This window comes from Tamandua tetradactyla, chromosome 19 (genome assembly GCF_023851605.1).
Source record: "Tamandua tetradactyla isolate mTamTet1 chromosome 19, mTamTet1.pri, whole genome shotgun sequence".
Classification (NCBI taxonomy): Eukaryota; Metazoa; Chordata; class Mammalia; order Pilosa; family Myrmecophagidae; genus Tamandua; species Tamandua tetradactyla.
Genome location: NC_135345.1, coordinates 12,331,186 through 12,352,430, shown reverse-complemented (window position 1 = coordinate 12,352,430; position 21,245 = coordinate 12,331,186).

Sequence of the window (21,245 nt, the reverse complement as noted above, 5' to 3'; positions counted from 1 at the left end):
ATCAATGGATAAAAGAGAGAGAATAAAAAAATCACACATGGGCTTTTGATGGCATCAACCTGGAAATGACACATAATTTCTAGGCATATTTTATTGGTCATAATTAGCCTCATGACTACACAAACTGTGAAGAAGATTGGAAATCCAGGGAGAAATTTTAATATTTGGTGAACATTTTGCTATAGCCCTCAGAAATATTTGTCAAAATATGAAGCTGACATCATGATGTAATGGAAAGTGCAGTGTCCTTGGTGTGCTGGGCTGAATGTGTTATGTACCCCAGAAAAGACTATTGTTTTAATCCATGCTTGTGGGGACAGACTTATTGTGGGAGGGAACTTTTGGTTAAGCTATTTCAATTGAGATGTGACCCAGACTAATTAAGGTGTGTTCTAATCCTTCACTGGAGTTCTTTGTGGAGAGGATAAAAGACAGTAAAAGCTGAGAGCGTAAAACAAATTTTATTTTCCAGGAGAAGCAAGAAGGGCTCATAGGAGTGAGAGAGCCATTTTGAAACTAGAATTGGGAAAGAAAGACCAGTAGACGTCACTATATGCCTTCCCATGTGATAGTGAAACTTGGATGCCAGTAGCTTTTCCTGAAGGTACCTTCCTCTTCATGCCTTATTTCATGGCCTTAAAACTATAAATTTGTAACCTAATAAATCCCCACTGAAAAAGCCGACCCAATTTTGTTATATTGCATTCTGGCAGCTTTAGCAAAATGCAAAATGTTATATTACATTCTGACACTTTATTTAATTAGGAAGACTAGACTAGAAGTGTGGGCACTCAATCTTTTGGAATCTCCTCTTCATCTTCTGTAAAATATGGGGAAAAATACCTACCTAGTTCGATTTTGAATGTAAGAGCTGATTTATACAAAGCAATTGGTATAGCCACCTATAAAGCAAAATAACAATAGTTTGTTTCCTTATGCCAGCTATTCTGTATTCCTGCTATGCCATCCATGCTTCTCTATTCTCTGCTCTAGGAGACAGGCTGTAAGGGCCGTTCTACCCAGGCTCCCTTGCTTCTGCCTCCTGGTTGTGTTTATCAAGTGACAAGCACTGAAAAGAGTTAGGCAAGAGGGCAGAGGAGGCAGTTGTCATGTTTAATTCTACCCCTCTTTTCTGTTTTGGGATACTCCGCACTATGTTAGGGGGCCCCTCTTTCTAGGCATTTTGCAAGTCTATATCTTTGATTAGGGAGTATAATCCATTGATATTTAATGTTATTACTGAAAAGGCATTACTTTCTTCTACCATTTTGTCTTATCTTATTTCTTATTTTTCTCTTTTTACACTTTCTGATAATCTTCATTTCTACACTCTTCCCCAAACCTCCTTCTTCTATTTTTTTATCTGCTTGCAGCATTCCCCTTAATATTTCTTGTAGAGCTCATCTGTTGTTCATAAATTTTCTCAGTGTCTGTTTGTCTGAAAATATTTTAAACTCTCCTTCATTTTTGAAAGACAGTTTTGCCAGAATTAGAATTCTTAGTTGGCAGTTTTTCTCTTTCAGTATCTTAAATATATCATACCATGGCCTTCTTGCCTCCATGGTGTCTGCTGAGAAATCCACAGATAGTCTTATCAAGCTTCCCTTGTATGTGATGAATCACTTTTCTCTTACTGCTTTCAGAAGTCTCTCTTTGTCATTGACATTTGACAATATGATTAGTAAGTATCTTGGAGTAGGGCTATTCATATCTATTTTGTTTGGGCTTTGCTGATATTCTTGGATCTGTAATACTTTGTCTTTCTTAAGAGAAGGGAATTTTCAGTAATAATTTCCTCCATTGTTATTTCTGTACCTCTTCCCTTCTCTTCTCCTTCTGGGATACCCATAACATGTATATTCAGGTGCTAAATATTGTCATTTAATTCCCTGAGATCCTGCTCCTATCTTCCCATTCCTTTCCCTATCTGTTCTTTTGGTAGGATTTTCTTTCTCCAGGTGTCCTGCCCTGTAGTTCACTAATCCCTTCTTTTGCCTCTTCAAATATGTTCCTGTATGTCACCATTGTGTTTTCCTTCTCTTCTGTTGTGTCTTTCATTCCTATACATTCTGCCATTGCTTTCAAGCTTTTGAGTTCTTCTGTATGGTCACACAGTGTCTTCTTTATGTCCTTCATCTCTTTTGCCATATTTTCTTTACCTCACTGATTTGATTTAGATTTGTTTGATCACTTTAATTAGTTGTTTCAATTCCTGTATCCCATTTGAAATGCTAGATTGCTCCTTTGACAGGCCATATCTTCATTCTTCCTAGTATGACTTTTGATTTTTTGCTAGCATCTAGGCATTTGATTTCTTCAATTAGTTTATTCTAGGGTTGTTATCAGTATCAAGTTTTCTTGAGGAGGAGATCCAGCAGGTTGCCAATCTTACCTGTAAAGCTTCTAGACTGTATGCTTTTCCACTTGTTAGCTAGCAGCTCCCCACTGGCATAAAGTTATATGATGTCTTTAATTCTCAGCAGATCCTGTCCCTTCCAGGTGCATGATTGAGACAGGCTGAGGTGGAAGGCAGGCTTGAGCTGTTTCTGTTTCTAGCCCCAGGGGTCTGAATTCTCTGAATGAGAGCCGCCACTTTTACTGTGCTTCTTCTCGGGGAAGATATGCCCATTAGGGAATTATCTCCTTCATTTGACTAGCTACTTTGTCTGTCAGACATACCTTAACTCTGTCTTTGCCTGGGTCACTGCTGACAATTGAAAATATCTGAGACTTTTTTTTTTAATGAGATGCTAAAACAGTTAAAATAACATCCTTTTCATAGCCAGTCCCCAAAGAGCCAGAGTTGGTACTTGACTGTATGTGCCCCTTTTGTTGGGCACAGCTCTTCTCCAATATTCTGAAATTAGTGGACTCCAAAGCCTCTGTTTTCTAAAAAATATATTTTTCCTTATCAGCAGCACCTTCTCTCTGTCAAGAGACTCCAGGGTTCCTTTCATGCTTACTTGGGATTTATCTTTTCTTGGAGATTTATATTCAGTGGTCTAAACTTGTTAATTATATTCAGTGGTCTAAACTTGCTTGAGTTCCCCTTGCCTTGCTCCTAGTAGAGACTGCTTATTCTTCCCATGGAGAAGAGTCTCCAAAACAGCCTGCCATGCCAGTGAGGGAGGGGTGCTAGTCTCCACTGTTTGGGAATCTTTACTTACAGTTCTGCACTGTGATCTCAGCACTTCCACTCATTGCAGACAGAAGTATGATGTGTGTCCAGTTACAGGAGTTCCGCAAACAGTTGTTTCAGACAGAACCTGACTATTTATTACCTGTCCTAGAGGACTGTTCTAGTTTATAAGCTGCCAGAATGCAATATACCAGAAACAGAATGGCTTTAAAAAGGGGAATTTGCCAAGTTGCAAGTTTATAATTCTAAGGCCATGGAAATGTCCAAATTAAGGCAAGGCTATAAAAATATCCAAATTAAGGCAGCCAGAGAAAGATACATTGGTTCAAAAAGGCCAATGATGTTCAAGATTTCTCTCTAGCTGGAAAGGCCCATGGTGACATTTGCTAGCTTTCTCTTTTCATTTCATAAAGCTTTCCTGGGGGTATTTTCCTTTTGCATCAAAAATCTCTGGCTGTGTGGGTTCTGTTGGTTCTGGTGGCTCTAAAGCTTTATCCAAAATGGTTCCCTCTTAAAGGGCTTAAGCCACCCCACCTTGAATGGCTGGAGACACCTCTCCATGGAGACCATGTAATCAAAAGTTACCCCCCACAATTGGGTGGATCATATCTCCATGGAAACAATCTAAAAGATTCCACCCAGCAATAGTGAATGAGGATTAAAGGACATGTTTTTTCAGGGGTACCTAATGGCTTCAAACTGTCACAAGGGCTAACTAAATTCCACACCTCCCTACGCTGCCAACTTGCCCTACCATCTCATGTATCATGTCCTTTGAATGTACAATACTTCCATGTATATTTCCTATGAGCAAGGATATTCATTTATGCAATCACTTTACATGCAGTTATTAAATTCAACAAATTTAACATTGATATAAAATTTACATTCCATTTCCCAAGTTTTTCTTATGTCCCACTAATGTCCTTATTTTTTTTGCATGGGAAGGCTCCAGGATGAATCCAGGTCTCTGGCATGGCAGATGAGAATTTTGCCACTGAGCCACTGTTGCACCGCCCCCACTAATGTCCTTTTGAGTCTTTTCTCCTCTATTCGTAGATCCATTCAGTATCATGTATTATATTTAATTGTCATTATTTCTGTGTTTTTTTTCCAGTTTATCTATCTATCTATCTATCTATCTATCTATCTATCTATCTATCATCTATCACATAAATCTTCCCATCCCAACCACTGCCCAGCACACCATTCAGTGGGATGAATCACATTCACCATGTTGTGGGACCCTCACCACCATCCATTAATAGACAATTCCCTCCACCTCCAACAGAAACTCTACACTCATTTTATATTTTCTCATTGCTTCTGGCTCCTACCCCTGGTAACCTGTACTCTATTTTCTGTAATTATGAGTTTTCATATTCTCTGATATTTTCTTTGTGATTATCGTGGGGTTTTAACAACCTAAATCTATAACAATCTCATTTGCTTTGATACTAACTTAAGTTCAATGGTATATATCAACTAAACTGTGTTCCTATAGCCCTCCATTCCTTCACCGTTAGACAATTCTTGTTACAAATCATTTTATTCATACATTGTGACTCCAAAACCATTGATTCATCATTACATTCTATGCATTTGCCTTTTAAATCCTGTAGGAAGTAACAAGTGGAGTTATAAATAAAAAAATACAATAGTACTTGTATTTATGTATACCCATGTCATTATCTTTACCAGAAATCCTTATTTCTTTATTTGGCTTCAGTCAGTTGTCTTATGTCCTTTCAACTGTTTCCTCTCTTACCTATGTGGCCCAATTGAGGTAATAGTTTCCTGCTGTTGCTGGTCTCTAGTCACCTCAACATCCCTTGTGGTTCCTTTAATCTTGACCACACCTCTGTAAATTGTCTCTTCTTTAAAGTCTCATTCCAAACCCCACTGAGCATGTTACCTGTTTCCTGCCAGGATCCTGGCTGATACATTACCCAACTGGACTCTGAATTCCTCAAGGGCACGGGCACTGATCCATTTTTCTTTATAATTTCCAAACCCAGCAGAGTGTCCAGGATACAGTCTGGACTCAATTAAAAGATAAAGAAGCTATTGAGCATAAAATGAGTAAATACAACTTCAGCCAATATTCATTGAGTGCTTCCTATGTCTCAGGCACCATGCAACATTCCTTACAGTTTCAACCCACCCTGTGAGATAGATATTATAATTGCTGTCCGATTTCATCTGATAACATTGAGGTCCATGATGGTTGAACTACCTGCCTTGTATCATCTATTTAGAAATTTGTGAATCTGGGACTTGAACCCTGCGTAACTCCTTATGGATTCCTTGCTCATAACTCCTGTCTTAAATTAGTTGCTAACTCATAAAAGGTGGTTGGAAGGTTAGAGCAACATCTCTAGGTTTCCAGGGTCTTTTGGATGGGTAGCACAAAGAGTTACATTGACAATCATTCAGAAAGCATGCAAAATAAAATAAGGCCACTTTTGTTCCTAGCTGGGTTCTAGGTCTATAGTTTAATTGACATACACATGCATTTATAGTGAAAGCACAAGGAAAAGTTTGCCTGAGGCCTTTCCTTTGCCTTCTCCAAGGTGCTGCTTGGTTAATGAGGCCATTGAGAAGAGGTTAAGTCTGTAAGTCTGTGGGTGGGATTTGGAGGCATAGCAATAGACCATAATGGATGTCTATGTCTACAGCTTTCCTGAATTAGGGCTGGGGATGGAGGGCAAATGAGAGGAAACCTACCTGGATGTCTTAGGAATAAAGACAGAAGCCAGAGTCTGAGAAAATGTTTGGCCTTCCTGCTTTGAGACTCCTCTGTCCCCCCAACCATAAGTCTAGCCACTACTTTGCTGGTAGAATGAGCTCTCTAAAGTGTAATTGTGCTTACATCACTTCCTTTAAAGCCTCCCTCAATGTCTGTCTAACTGCTCACTCTCGCCCTCAACCAGATTTAAGTGTTCTCCTCCTTCAGGCTCCTATAAGTTCCCCTAAATACCCTGATCAGAATTTTTATCTGTCACGGCTGTACATATCTATCCCTCACACTGTTGCTTCTGTTCTATACTGGGACCCTGAGGGACAAGACTAGACCCTATTCATCACTAACACTTCGTAAAGAGCCTGGCACAGATCAGATATTATTATCCCCATTCTATGGATGAGACAGCTGAGACTCAGAAAGGTGAAGGTCCTATCCAGTCTTCACACAATCACCAAGTTTTAAAGGAGGAGGGAACCCAGATATGTTTGCCACCAAGCACCCACAGCAGCGCACTGTATGTGGTGGTTTGTAGCTGTTATGTACTCCAGAAAAGGCCATGTTCTTTTAATCCATTTCTGTGGGTACAGATTTGTTATAGGTGGGACCTATTGGTTAGATTATTTCAATTGAGAAGTGATCATATTCAAGGTGGGCTTTAATTTTTTTTACTGGTGTACTTTATGAGAGAATAAAGGATGCAGAAAAAACCCAGAGAATTCAGAGAGAAACACTCAGAGAAGTATAGAGAGAAAAAGTATAGAGACTCCCAGAGAAGCTGAGAGACATGGACACACCCACAGAAGTTGAGAGCCCCTGAAGCCAGAAGCTAAAAGCAAAAAAACCCAGGAAAGAAGGACAAGCAGACACTGGCCATGTGCCTTCCCATGTGACAGAGATATCCCATTTACCAGCAGCCTTGCTTAAGGGAAGGTACCCCTCTATTGTTGCCTTAATTTGTACATTTTTGTGGCCTTAGAATTGTAACTTATAAGCCAATAAATCCCCATCATTAAAAGCCAGCCCATTTTGGTATTATTACATTTTGGCAGGCTTAGCACACTGACACACTGGGATACAGGTATGATGGGATTACTGGTCTGTTTTGAAGGAATGATGGTGGGAATTCTGTGAGTGGACATAAGTTACCCAGTATTCCATGTTTAAAACATATCCTTATCTAATGCAGGACCTTATCTAATGCATCTACAGGCAGGACCACACAAACTAAGACCCCTCTAACCCCAATAAATTAATAATGAAACCTATCCCTCTGATCCCCAAACAAATGAATAATTAAATCTCTCTAGTATGAGTGAACTACTAGGTCATCTCCCTAGAGGAGCATTCATTCATTCAGTAAATATTTGTTGAATCCTACATTCTCTCAGGTGTCATAGTGTGTTGCAGAGGTATCATTAAACAATAAAGCCAAACATTTCACATTCTAGATGAGACAGCAGTGACCAAGAAAGATATGTAAATTAGATCATATGTTAGTAAGTGAAAAGGATTAGAGAGCTATATAAGGCTGGGCACTGGGATAGGACATGCCAGGAGGTTATGGCTTCTACTTGAGCTTGTCAGGAAAGTTTACAATAAGTGAGTAAGGTTGAGTAGACTTGAAGTGATGAGGGAGTGAGCCATGGGGATATCTGGTGAAATAACCAGAGGGAAGTGCAAAGGCAAAGGTCCTCAAGTCAGGGCTTGCCTTGTGTTTGGGGTTCAGCAATGAGTCCAATTTGGCTAAGAAGAGTGCATGAAAGGGAGAGTGGTAGGAGGTGGGGTAGGTGAGGAGATGAAATTGAATGGTGTACCTTTTCAGCCATTGAAAGAGATTCAGCTTTTATTGAGACTGAGATGGGAGAAGATTGTAGGGCTGTTAGCAGAAAAAGTGGTATGATCTGACAGTTAACAGGATCTCACTGACTTCAGTGTTGAGTATTGACTTTGGGGAGAGCAAAGGTGTAAACAGGGAGAATGGGTAAGCATTACTTTTGCATAAATAATGATGAGAGATGATGATAGCTTGGATGAGGCTGGTGGAGGTGCAAGTAGAGAGAAGTGGATGGATTCTGGGAAGATTTTGCCAGAACAGAGTGGATTTTCTTCTGGTATGCCCTAGCACTTTTTCCTTGTCCTGCCCACACTAACATTTATGCCAATAATAGGAAATCTGCTAAACACACAGTTTCACAAGACCTCTAGAAGGTATGGAACAAGTTAGATGATAGAATTGGGGTCCATTATTAAGCCAAAATTGGAGCATTGGACTCAAGAAAAATTATTTTGTGGAAAGTGGTTGGCTCCCCAAACCAACATACAGATGAAAGAATCATGTCTTTGCATCAGGACCCTTACGGATTTTTTTTTTTGCTGTAAACTCAATATGAATGACATGGCTATCAAAAATAGCCACAAATTGAATGTTGTATCAATAAAACAGTATTTACAAAGAAGAAGGTGAGAGCTCCATTGCTCTCTACTCTAATTAAAGCGTGTCTGCAAACTGGAAAGAATTAAGGAACAAGTGAACAGAGTGATTCTAAAGAGACATGAAACTATGTGGGGTGAGTAATTAGTCAAGGGATTAGAGATATTGTGTCTGGAAAAAAGAATTTTTGGGGGGTGGGGTGGGTGATAAATAATTTTAAGCAATTGAATGGCATGACTAGTAGAGAATACCTAGATTTTGCTATGTGATTACAGAGTTGACCAATTGGCAGAATCTGCAAATGGATAGATTTCTGTTTTATATTTTTAAAAAATGCACAATACAGATTTATTCAAAGATTAAATGGTTTGATGAGAAAGGTTGTGAATTCTCCTTTACTGGAGGTTCTCAAGTAGAGACAGGTTAGACTGTTAGACTAGACAATTGTTAAGAAATCTTCTAGCCCAGGGTTCCTGTTCTTCTATGAGTCTAGATTTGCTGGAACCATGCATTGTGCCTTATTTCTTCATTTGAATTGTAAGCTACTTTTTAAAAAGCAGTAGACATTATTTGTCTTTGTTTTCTCCACACTTTTTTCAATGCTGAAATAATTATTGGAAAAAGAACAAGAATGTCATTTGCAAAACTATTATAGCTCCCCCCCCCATGTGGGGTGTGACATCCAGGGGTGACAGTCTCCCTGGTGATGTGGAAGATGACTCTCAGGGATGAATCCAGACCTGGCACCATGGGATCAACAATTCCATCCTGACCAAAAGGGGGAAAAGAATTATAATTAATAAAGCATCAGTGGCAAAAAGAGTTCAAATAAAGTTGAGAGGCTACTCTGGAGGTTGCTCTTATGCAAGCCTCAGTAAGATCTTGCTACCTATCATAGCCTGCCAACCCCCAACCAGAACCATTCCAGCCAGGCTAAAGAAAACCTTGGACAATACATAAGATTCCACAAGGGTTCCATGCACAAGAGTAACTTTCCAGAAACCTACAACCTCAAGATGGGTCCCTGGCGCAGAGAAGTCCTGAAACCTAGCTCAGACTATCCAGAACATCAGATAGTTCCATCTCCCTAACCCATATTAGTGATAGACCCTTCCAATATCAAACATTTAAGATGGCCATAGCCCAAACACATCTAAAGAGAAGGATGGAAAGATCAAAGGTGATGGTGAAGTTATAAAGAGAAGTTAGGATTTAACAAATGAATATGAATGCTGAATCATTAAATTGATATCTCTCTTAGTCTCCAATATTTTAGAGCAGCTAGAAGTAAAAACCTAAAATTGTGAAATTGTAACCTATATCAAAGTCTGAAATATGTTCTACAACTAATTGTGGTGCTGTGCTTTGAAATTTATTGCTTTTTTGTATATATGATATTTTTCACAAAAAAAGAAGGAAAAAGTTGATTGTGATGATAAAAAAATATTTAAGCTCACTAGCCTCCTATATTCTGGAGCAGCTAGAAGGAAAAATCTGAGAGGATCGTATGGTAGCCCATGATAAACTCTGGGATCTGTCCTGTAACTACTTGTTGAAGAGTGCTTTGAAAACTATTGCTTTTTTATTTCTTTGCTTTGCATATATGTTATACTATACAGTAAAAAAGTTAAAATAATAAAAAAAACTATTATAGATTTCATTTCACCACTGTTTTCAACAAATCAGATTTATTGAGGAGTATTTAGGCATATACTACCTATTTATTTGGCTAAAAATTACCAGGAAGGGGAAAGAGAGTTCATTTTTAATTTTAACCTCATAGTGAATTTTTAATACTCCATGTGCTTTCTTTTTGACCACAACCCATCTTCTCCGGGTGGTCCAAGTAGTGAGCCAGATAAGTTGCAGAGCCAGTGAGGAGAGTAGTGGTCTAACTGAGGCAGCCAGAGGCAGTGCTTAAAATGCAGTCTTTAAGAGCCTGCAGAGGGTCAGAGCTGTGTAAAAGAAGTGAAAGGCCAAATCCATGAAGCTGGAGCATGGCCCCAGCTGGAAGGTGGATCTAAGCATGAGGTGCCAGGTGAATCTGGCTCAGAGAGGGGACAAACTAAGGAGGGATCTGTTATTGCTGGGAACAGCTGTCAGTGGTGTATGGGGGATAAGACTGACTTATGGTATGAGTCATGTTGGTGGATTTTCTTCTGTCCTAGGTTCCCAAATATGAGCTACTTTGTCTCATTTACTTAAGGTCAAGGGTCTGGAGAAAACAGTGATTGTGCTTAGAATGGGAGCATGTGTTTTCTCCATCTGGCTGTTTCTTTCAGAAAGCAACAAAAGAGGACTGCTTGTGTGACTCTCTCTATGAACTGATTTTGGTTTAGAAGGTGCCGCGTAATGCAGTATCCAAGAGTCAAGATCATTTACTATTATATTTTTTCTTCTTTTGTCCAGGAGAATAATGAGAATCAGAAATACTTGGAAGGCAGCCTTGGTTTTTTATTGTCAGAACTTGAACCCAAGCTTGTAACTCACTGCAGTTTAGGGATCTGCCATCTTTTAGGATTTCATTTTCTTGATAAGCATGTGTCATTTAAATGTGCATCCCCAATGTTTTTTGTGCCACACAATCATGACTTTCTCAGCTGTCATTGTATGTTTGGAGAAGAACCATTTTTAGGTCAGTATTGACAATGAGATCAGGGTACGAGGGTCAGAGCCAAGTGTTCGGAACCTCGTTATCACCATAAGCCATGTCTGCCAGCAGGGAATGTTCTGTTTATTTTCCACCAACTAGGTTTGAATGATTCTCTTCTGCTGTTGCACTATTTCCCTGAAATAGAATGATGGACCCTAAGAAGGCCTACTATTCATGCAACATCTGTTTCTCCAATTTCCAGACTCCTTGTTGTTTTGAAATGCTCAGCATCAGTGTTTCAAGTGCATGTGGGCATAATATTCAGTATATTAATACACACTAGAGACAGTTCTACCTACTAGAAAACCAGGTACTACAAGGTTATAAAAGTCATTTGATACCTTGTAAAGCCCAAGACACCTCACCAATGCCCAGACCCCACTTCTTGATGTAGTTAGGTGATAACACGTGTACACTTGTACAGCCTTCTCCAGCAAGTGCCAAAAGTTCATGCTAAGTACTACATAAATTATCACCTAATTAAGCACTGTTATGGTTTGAATGGGGGGGCAAGTGTAAACTCAATTCTCCTTGGAGAGCAATATGCAGAAATATGATGTGGAATTAATTGTATGGGTCCAGGTCAAAGATCAAAGTACAAGTGGAATTGTGTTTGCAAAGGTGGGCTTTAAAAAGGATTTTTACTGGCTTTCCATAATTTCCGTTTTATTATTTGGTTCCTCTCTGCTTGCAACCCTGTTTCTTCCCTATATATGCAGTTGGATTCACTGGGGCATCCTCTCTCTTCTCTTCTGCAAGCTCTGACCTCTCCTATTCCTTGGCCAGTTCAAAGTGGGGTAGGAAGGATTTAAGCTAAATTAGAAGACTCAGGGTTTGAAAGTTGGCTCTGATAATTACTGGCTGACTTTAGGCGAATTACCAATCCTCAGGGAGTCTCAGTTTCCTCATCTGTGTAATAGGGATAATAATAGTTCCCTTATCATTACATTGTTTTTGAGTAAATGAGATAATCTCCATTACACACTTGGCAAGGTGCCACAAAGGATCAATAAACATTAGCTGCTACCCATCATCCTCTCCTCCATTTTAGGCTGACAGGAGCATAGAGACCCTTGATAAAGAATCATCCCTTTTAATCTCTGCATTCTCCATGCCACGTATTAATCAACTTGGTGGAGGGCAGGGATTATTCATTTATTTAATAATTCAACATATACTTAAGTACATTGAGTGTTCCAGGAACTGTGCTGTGTACTAGTTCCTGAGCCTGCAAGTTTCTGACTTCAGATCTATTCTCTTATCCCATTCTTAGGAAAAGTATTTACTTTGGTTCACTGGGACAGTGTACCTCCCAGCTGGCTGGATTATGTTCCCATTGAGCTCCATTATTCTCTATGAGTAGAAATATGATGGAATTGATAAGCATATGGGCTCTGGAATCCAAATCTGTGATCTCGGGCAAGTTATTTCATCCTCCCATGACTCAGTTTCCTTATCTGTGTAATGGGATTTACAATAACATCCAAACTGCCAGTTTGCTCTTAGATCTATTCCTCACCTCTCCCCTGCAAACTTATTTCCCATACTCCCTTTCTTTGTAACTATGTCAGTGCATAGTTACACTGGAAGGAAATTGGCAGGGAAACAAGGGAGAAGCCAGAGGATTGCAGCTGTTCCTTCAAGGTTCCAGCTTCTGCTAGGGACCTTCCATTTGGGTCCAGTTTTTTTCTGGTGGTCTTGTCTGCTGGGATCTGGGAACACCGTCTTGTCCCTGTTTCACTCAGACATACATTGTCATAGGTGTGGTTATGTCTTCAAGTTTGTGCTAATGTTTGAGTCACTTTCCCCCTTGTTGTTTGGCTATTCAGCTTTCCCAGTACCTTTGTAAACAGATCCCTGTATGAAATTTTGTCTTGGACTACCCAGAATGGGCTCTATTCCCCTCACTTCCATCCCTATATAGGGTTCTTTGAAAAAACAATAAATTCATACCTATAAAGCTCTTTAGATGGTTACTGAACATACTTTATTTCATTTTATTAGATAATTTCCCATGTTATACCATAAAATTTGATATGTATCTCTTTTGTTAGTTCTCTGAGGTTAGGGTAGATCTTGTATTTATTTTTACATCTTCTGCCTCTTCTATAACACCTGAAACATGACAAATACTCATGAAATTGGGAATGACTGTGCTTCCATTCAGAGTTCTCTTTTCCCAACTTTCCCATCTGTCCCACTTCCTGTTTCTTCAGCGACTGAATTTCTCCCCAGAATCCCAACCTGGTAGGAACTTCCTGACCTATAGCTGAGTCTGTGGGATGGTGATCTGAACCCCCTGTTAGATGTGTAGCGTTCTTTGTTTCCTCATTATGGTATTTTCTCTATTTCCTGCATTTGTGTGGCTAGTGCTGGCAAGTTGATTGGTTTAACCTGTTGGTATACAGTTGTACTAGTAAATATCTGTGGAAGGAAGGAAGGATGGAAAGAAGGAAGAAAAGAAGGAAGGATAAAAGAAACAACTGAAGTTAGATCCAGTAACCATACCGATAAGACTAAATTTCAGTTTCCTAGTCTAAACATTTCTGCAAACAGAATTTATCTGGTTGTTATGCTGTACTTGTTTTCCCCATGTCCAAATTCAGCTCCATTAAAATATTTTATCTATGCATATACATGCACACACATGCGCACACAATCACACACATATCAGTCTGATCCACGTTATTGGCTACAATGGCCTCAAGATCAGTGGTGAAAACTGTTCATCCAATTTGGCAAGTGGGAAGAATGAGATTGGAGAACACATCAAACATCAGCAGCTCAACAGAAGGAGTTGGAGTCTTTATTTCCAATCCAAGAAGTGGATATATTCTCAGGATGGAAAGGACAGAGTGTAATAATTTTGTGTGAGGCGCCCAGCTGGCAATACTAATGAGAAACGGTCTCCGATTTGAATGGCGTGAGCTCAGGAAAGGCTCTGTGAGGTTGAGTCTGTTTTAAATATCTCTCTGCTTGAGTCATTTTAGTACCAGCTCCTCCAAATTCATGGCCCTTGGACGGATTCCTCTCTCTGAAATTAAATGTGTATATTGGCCAGGGCAGTCTAGGCAATGGCAATCTTGGCTTCACTGATTCCTGGAGGAATTTTATAGCTAATTGGGTGAGAAAGTTTGAAAAAGTGACTCAGAACAACAAGATGTTACCTTCAAACAAGTTACCTTCATTTATTTAGAAGCCATCTTTTAGGTTGTCTTAAGAAGCTTGGACTGAGATGTATATTCCAGAAGAAATCTCATAGCCCATTGCAGGGAAAAAAAATCTGAGAGAAAGTATTGGATTTCAAGAAACAAAAAGGAGCAATAAATAGCTACCCACTCCCTATATGGGTTGGGAAATAAGGCAAAAATGTTAAAGGGTCAAACTATCACCTCTTGATTGATTGTAGTGAGATTGGAGCGCATAGCTTAGTGAGACAGACAAATGGACTGCCCAAGTCACAGGCAATGCTAGATCATAAGCAGTAGAGGAGGACAAAGACACCTTATGAGCAGATAATTCTCAAGAGAATGGGGACAGAGGAGGAGTTGGTCTAAGCATGTCTCCTTTTAAATTATAAACCTCACCTGTTAGATATATCTTCCGTTTTCCACTGTGGTACAGTGAGTGAAGAGGCAGTGACGCCAACTACTGTAGGTGGGTCTCCTTCCCTATAGAAAGAAAGATCTGGAATGGGAAAAAGCATCTCTGTACCCCATCCCAACATCGACCACCCTTCATATGTCCCACACATTGCTTACAAGATTAAACGTAGTCCTCACTACAACCCAATATGTGCTGGGTGCCATTAACATCCCTAGATGTAATCTGGCTCCAGGTTTCTAATTCACTCAACCATCGCTAGCTCTGTGACCATATACAAATTACTAAACTCCTTGTGACTGAATTTCCTGAAGTGTGAAATGGAGATAATAGCAGTACCCACCTCAGAGTGTATTATGAGAATTAGTTTAATTAGGACATGTAGCATAAAGCATTGTTTATATGTTATACTGCACTTACAAAGTAAGTGTATGACATTATTTTCAAAGATAAGGAAAAAGGAAAGCTCAGAGAAGTTGGGTAATTTTTTCACAGTGCTGCAGATGATAAATGGCACTGTAAAGGTTGTTGAAATTCAGGTATGTCTGACTCTAATGCCTATTTATATATTGAAATAATGGTTCTTAATATTTTGGGGCCCTGACACTATTGGGAATGTGTTGGAACTTACAGCCCCTCTCCTATACATATTTAAAAGTATGCAGACATATCTGTTAGAATCAAGGAACCCTCAGGTTTAAAACCTTTCTTATATGAGCTCCTTTTTTTTCCTACTCTGTTCTTCTGTTTGTCCTAAATTAACCCAAATTATGGCTTACTCATCAAGTCACCTCAGCATACATTCTCCAGGAAATCCTTCTCAACACCCCTGCCCTCTATGGTCTCACTCTCCTGTTTTCTCAAAACTCATGGAATCTGTACCACACCACAGAGTCTCGCCCAGCATTCCTCGTTGTCTGGTCCTGTTGTACAGGCTGCCGTATTTTGTTTACCCATTCATACTTCTGTGAAAGCAGTCTTAGAATTCCTTTCTTCTTTATAGAAAATGGCCCAGCATGATGATCATACTAAGCACTCCAACATGTGAATACGGAATGAATAAAATAACATTATGAAATAGTTGAGTGAAAACAGTGAAATGAATGACATAGTGCACGATACTCTTCCCTCTTTTATGGACTAGCAATATCTGTACATCTCTCCTCTCTTCTACTTATCTATCCAGCCATCCATCTTTCCACTTCTCTCCTCAGAGTTTCCCTAGGACTCACCAGCTTATATGGACAAATGAGACCATGTAAGCACTGAAAAATACATTGATTCAAAGCCCCCCTTCATACCTTTATAACTACAATATCTAGACCACAGAGGAGCCTCCTCAGTTATTTCTAGCTCATAGGTTGCGAGATGTGTGCTCAGAAACGCACCTACCCATGCTCCTCTCCTTCAGTCTCCTTTTTGGGGCCTGCTGATGGGTGCACCCCACTCTTGCCCTGCTGTCCATGCTTCCATGAAAATGTAACCAAGATAAGTTTATTAGTACCTCCCACTGCACAGCACGGCTTTGCTGGTAGCAACTCTGCAAGGCAAGAGTGATCTCTTCCCAACTCTTGGTCCTGTTTTGTCATCTGGACCCTGAAACAGCACCATAATATTTTGCAAAGTTTCTCTCTACAGCTTCTTAGCCTTGTGGCTCTAACTGCCTTTTCTTGGGTTTATTGGGGGACAGACACCTTTATTACACTCCATTATTCTCATCTCCTTTTCACTCTCATCTTCCTCAGGCACCCATGGTCAAAATTCTTTCCTTTTCCCTCAGTAAAACACAAGAAATTATGACAGTTAATGTTCAACAGGTTCTATGAGTCTGATATTTGTCTAAATGTTTTACAATTAATGCATGTTATCCTCAGAGTAACATTTGAAATAAAAATACTGTTTTCTTAATTTTAGAAAGAACAAAAATTAGGCACAGAGATGTTATTGAACTTGCCCAAAGACTCCTGGATTAACTAAAATATAAACTGAGGTAGTTTGGCTTTAGTTCACAAGTTCTTAACTAATAGCTATATAACCTCTTGATACATTATTGGCTTGAGTCATTCCAGGAAATTTCTAGACTACAAGCAACCTCCCCCAACTTCGTTTTAATCCTCTATGCCATATACAATCTCCTACTTTATACTTCAAGACCCAGATTACATTCTTGTTTCCAACCCTCTCCCCATCTCTCAATGGTAGACACCATTGCTTCTGTCAATAACTTCTATTGTAACTCATTTTGCCCTAGTACATTTTTAAATAGCAAGTTGTTATTTCCATTTTATGAGATATAATTTACATTCAATGAAATATAAAGATCTTAATTATAAATTTTAGTCAGTTTTCACAAGTACATACATCTATTTAACTCATACCCTTATATATATGGAATGCTCCCATCATGAACTCCCAGAAGTTCACTCATGCCCCTTAACTAGCTAATTCTTACACAAACTTCCCTCTGAAACCAGCCACTCTTAATGATTCCTTTCACTGTGGGTTCAACCTTGCCTATAACTTCATAAAAATGGAATCATACAGTATGTACTTTTTTTATGTCTTTTTTTCCTTTACTCAGAACAATAGTTTTGAGATTCATTCATGTTTTTGCATGTAGCAATAGTTTGTTCCTCTTATTTCTGAGTAATATTCCATTATATAAATATACTGAAATTTGTTTACTCAATGGATATCCTGAAATTTGTTTATTTATTTTTATGTTGGGACTTTTTTCCTTCAATTTTTGGCCTTTATAAATAGAGTACTCTGAAAATTCTTGGGCAAAAATTTTTGTGGACACAGACACAAATTTCCATTTCTCTTAGGTAAATATTGAAAAGTAGAATTCATGGATCTTAAGGTAGAGGTATGTTTAATTATATAAGAAACTGCCAAACTATTTTCCGAAGAAGTCATGCCATTTTACATGCCCATCAACAATTTAGAAGCATTCCAGTTGCTCCCTAACCTCTACACTTCATATTTTCAGGTTTTTAAATTGTAGCCATTTTAGTGTAATAGTATCTGTATGTAATAGTATCTGTCTGTGGTATTAGTTTCTATTTCCTGATGACTAGCTCTAATTGCCTTTTTGGGGGATTTACCAAGAACAGTTAGCATCCATCCTCTACATTATTTTCTTTTCCTACTATTCTCCTATTTTTTCTGATATTGGTATAGACATTTAGATTTTTTATGATTGAAGTTGGCATGACATATTTTTTCCATGTTTTTCTTTAATGTATCTTGTCCTTACATCTAAGTACATCTCTAATATACAGTATATGGTTGGGCCATACTTCTTTTAATCCATTCTGGCAATTTCTGTCATTTATTTGGTACTTTTATCCCACTTCTATGATTATTGATATTACTGGATTTCATTTATCATTTTATTATTTGTTTAATTTTTGTCTATTAATATAAATTAATATTATAGCCTTCACATAAAAGCCTTACAGTGGTATATATTCACCTATCTTTTTCATTCTTTGTGCCATTTTCACTATGTGCTATATATTATGAATGCCTAATAAATTGCTCTTATTTTTCCTTTAAAGAGTCAATCGTTTTTAAGGAAATTAAGAAACATGGAAAACAACTTTTAAAAATATGTATCCATATATTTGCCATTTATGGAATTCTTGTGTGTCTGTGTACCGTGTAGATCTGTCTATCCAGTGCAAACTTTGATTTTTTTTATTTTATTTTTTACATGGGCAGGCACCGGAACCAAACCCAGGTTTCTGGCATGGCAGGTGAGAACTCGACCTGCTGAGCCACCATGGCCCACTCAGTGCAAACTTTTTCCAGCCTGAAAATATTTTTTGAGCTAATATTTTTAAAGTTCAGGTGTGCTGGGGATGAATTATCACAATTTATTTGAAAATGTCTCTAAATCACCTTCAATTTTGAGACATATTTTTTGACTATAGAATTCTATGTTAAAAATTAAGCACTTCAAACATGTTCCATTGCCTTCTGGCTAGCATTGTTTCTAATGGAACCTCAGCAGCCATTCTTACTGTTCCCATATGTGTAGAGTGCCCTATTTCCTTAGCTGGTTCTAAGATGTTCTCTTTACCTTTGGTTTCTAGCAGTTTGAATATGATGTGCCTGGTTTCATTTATCCTACTTTACTTCTGATGATATTCCTGGTGTATAATTTTTCATCAAATTTTGAAAATATGTGACCAAGAAGTCTTCAGATCTTTTTTTTTCTTGGTCCCAATTTCTCTGCCCTTCTTCTTTTTGGGTTCCAATCACACATCTCTTAGATCATTTTGTCATTGTTTCACTGAGGTTCTGTTAATTTTGGAGGGCTTTTCTTTTTCTATGCTTCAGTATGAATTGTATCTATTGCCCTGTCTTCAAGTAATTAATATTTTCTCTGGCAATATCCAATCTGTTGTTAAGCTAGTCTATTGAAATTTTCATTTCATATGTTCATTTTTTTATATTTTGTTCTATAATTTTGATTTAGTTCTTTCCTTGTTTCCATTTATAGCTTTATATTTCTCTGCTTGTTATCTCACCATGTCATGTTTTCCTTTACTTTTTTGAACTTATTTCATAACTGTTTTAAGGTCTTTGTCTGCTAATTCCAACATTACTTCCAGGTTGTTACTATTGACTGATGTTTTCTTGTTTATTGGTCACATTTTGTGCTTCTTCGTGTTTCTAGGAATTGTAAAAATTTTATACTAAAGATTGTGGATTCTCTACAGTACCTGAATTTTATTGTCCTCCTTTTAGAATTGTTGAGTTTTGGTCTGAGGAGTTATTCAGGTAATATGCTTAACCCATGTTGAAGCTTGAGCTTCAGCTTTGTTAGAATGAGAAGAATACTCACTATAAGGTTAAAGAAACACTATTTTAAAGCCATGGACTTTCTGGTGTCTCAGCTGAAGGCCTGGCTTGTTTAGGCAACTTCAGCCACTCTGTCTAGCTGGAGCTCCGTTTCTGAAGCCTTTGAAATCCTTGGAATCTGATCTGCTCTCTGGTAATTGTTTACCAGGTCTCTATAATATCTGTGCAACTCATTAATCGTCCAAGATTCACTGAGACTTCTAGAATATTTCTGGATCTTTTTGTCTGTATTTTCCTCCATTTTGGTATTCTGCCTCACAAATTCCAACTGTCACATCTGTCTATTCCAGCTCTGCCTCCTCAACTCAGTGAGACCATTCTCCACTTGGGCTTCATCTCCCTGAAATGCAGACCAGAAAAATTCCTCTAGGAAGAAAACTGTATAATCATGGGTCATTCCTGATGTGTCTCTTCTCTCTCAGGACAAACAACTCTGCACTGCCTATTGTCCAATGTCTGAATTGTTTCATATGTCTTGTCCAGAGTTAAAGTTATAGTGGGAGGGTAGTTCTGAAACAATTACTCTGTCATGACTATTTAGTACATTTTGTTTATGTTAGCCTACCCCTTTAAATGGATAACTGCATGAGAAATCATTGCTTGTTATGTTCTCCACTTTCAACAGTTTTCAACACAGGAAACATATATTCATTCAATTCCTTCCATCCTTGATTCTACTAGGCACTCAAAGAAGAAAGCAATATCTTTGTTCTATACTAATGAGGAACACAGTTGAGCAAAACTACTATGGCAATGAAGTTTAATAACTGCCTTGAAAGGGGTATGACAGAGTATTATGGAAGCACCAAAGAGAAGTACCTAATGCAGTCATTTGGCCCTTAGCAAATGCTCAAGTGATGCTTGTTGAAGAGCAAGTGCCAAACTTTGTTCTACAGTATTTCAAAATAATTTATTAATTCATTTAATAAGCACTTATTTAGTGTCTATTTGTGATAAGCTGTGTTCCAGGTATATGGGAAAAGGCTGCAAACAAGAGTCAAAAGTGCTTTGTAAACAAATCCATAAATGCAAAATACCTTATGGGCAAATTCATTAGACTTCTAAAAATGTTATGTACTCTTTAAAGCAATTAATGAAAAAAGATCTATCTCTAAAATTACTTGAAAACAGGTTTTCAAATCCCAAGTTCTGACTGAGGCACAAAAAGTGTGATAAATGTGATAGGTTTTAGATCACAAAGTGAGCGTGAGACAGACCACCCTGGGGAATCTTCAAAGGAGATGATTAAAACCAATTCCATGATCCTTGAACCCGGTCATCTGCTTTGAGAATATGAGGTTCAAGAAGATGGAGAAGAAGAACGTTGAGAATTTTTCTATTCAGAGGGCTTCTGCTACATTTGAATTCCAATCCTTGCTCCTGTCAAGAGTGAAGAGAGAGGGGTATTATGTCTGTTTCATTTTGCTAAAACTACCAGAATGCAATATACCAGAAATGGGATGGCTTTTACAATGGGATTTATTAGCTTACAAATTTACAGTTATACCATCATGAAAATGCCCAAATTAAGGCATCAACAGAATGATACCTTCTCTGAAGAAAGGTTGCTGTCATCCAGGATACCTTTGTTACATGAGAAGGCACATGGCTGGCCTCTGTTGGTCCTGTTCTCTGGGTTCCATTACTTTTAGCTTCTGACTTCAGTGGCTCCCTCTGTGGGTTCTCTCTTAGTTTCTCTGGGGCTTTTCTCTCTCTGAGCTCTCTGGGCTTTTTCTATCTTTTATCATCATAAAGGAGTCCAATAAAAAGATTTAGACACACCCGAATGGGCTGGGTTACA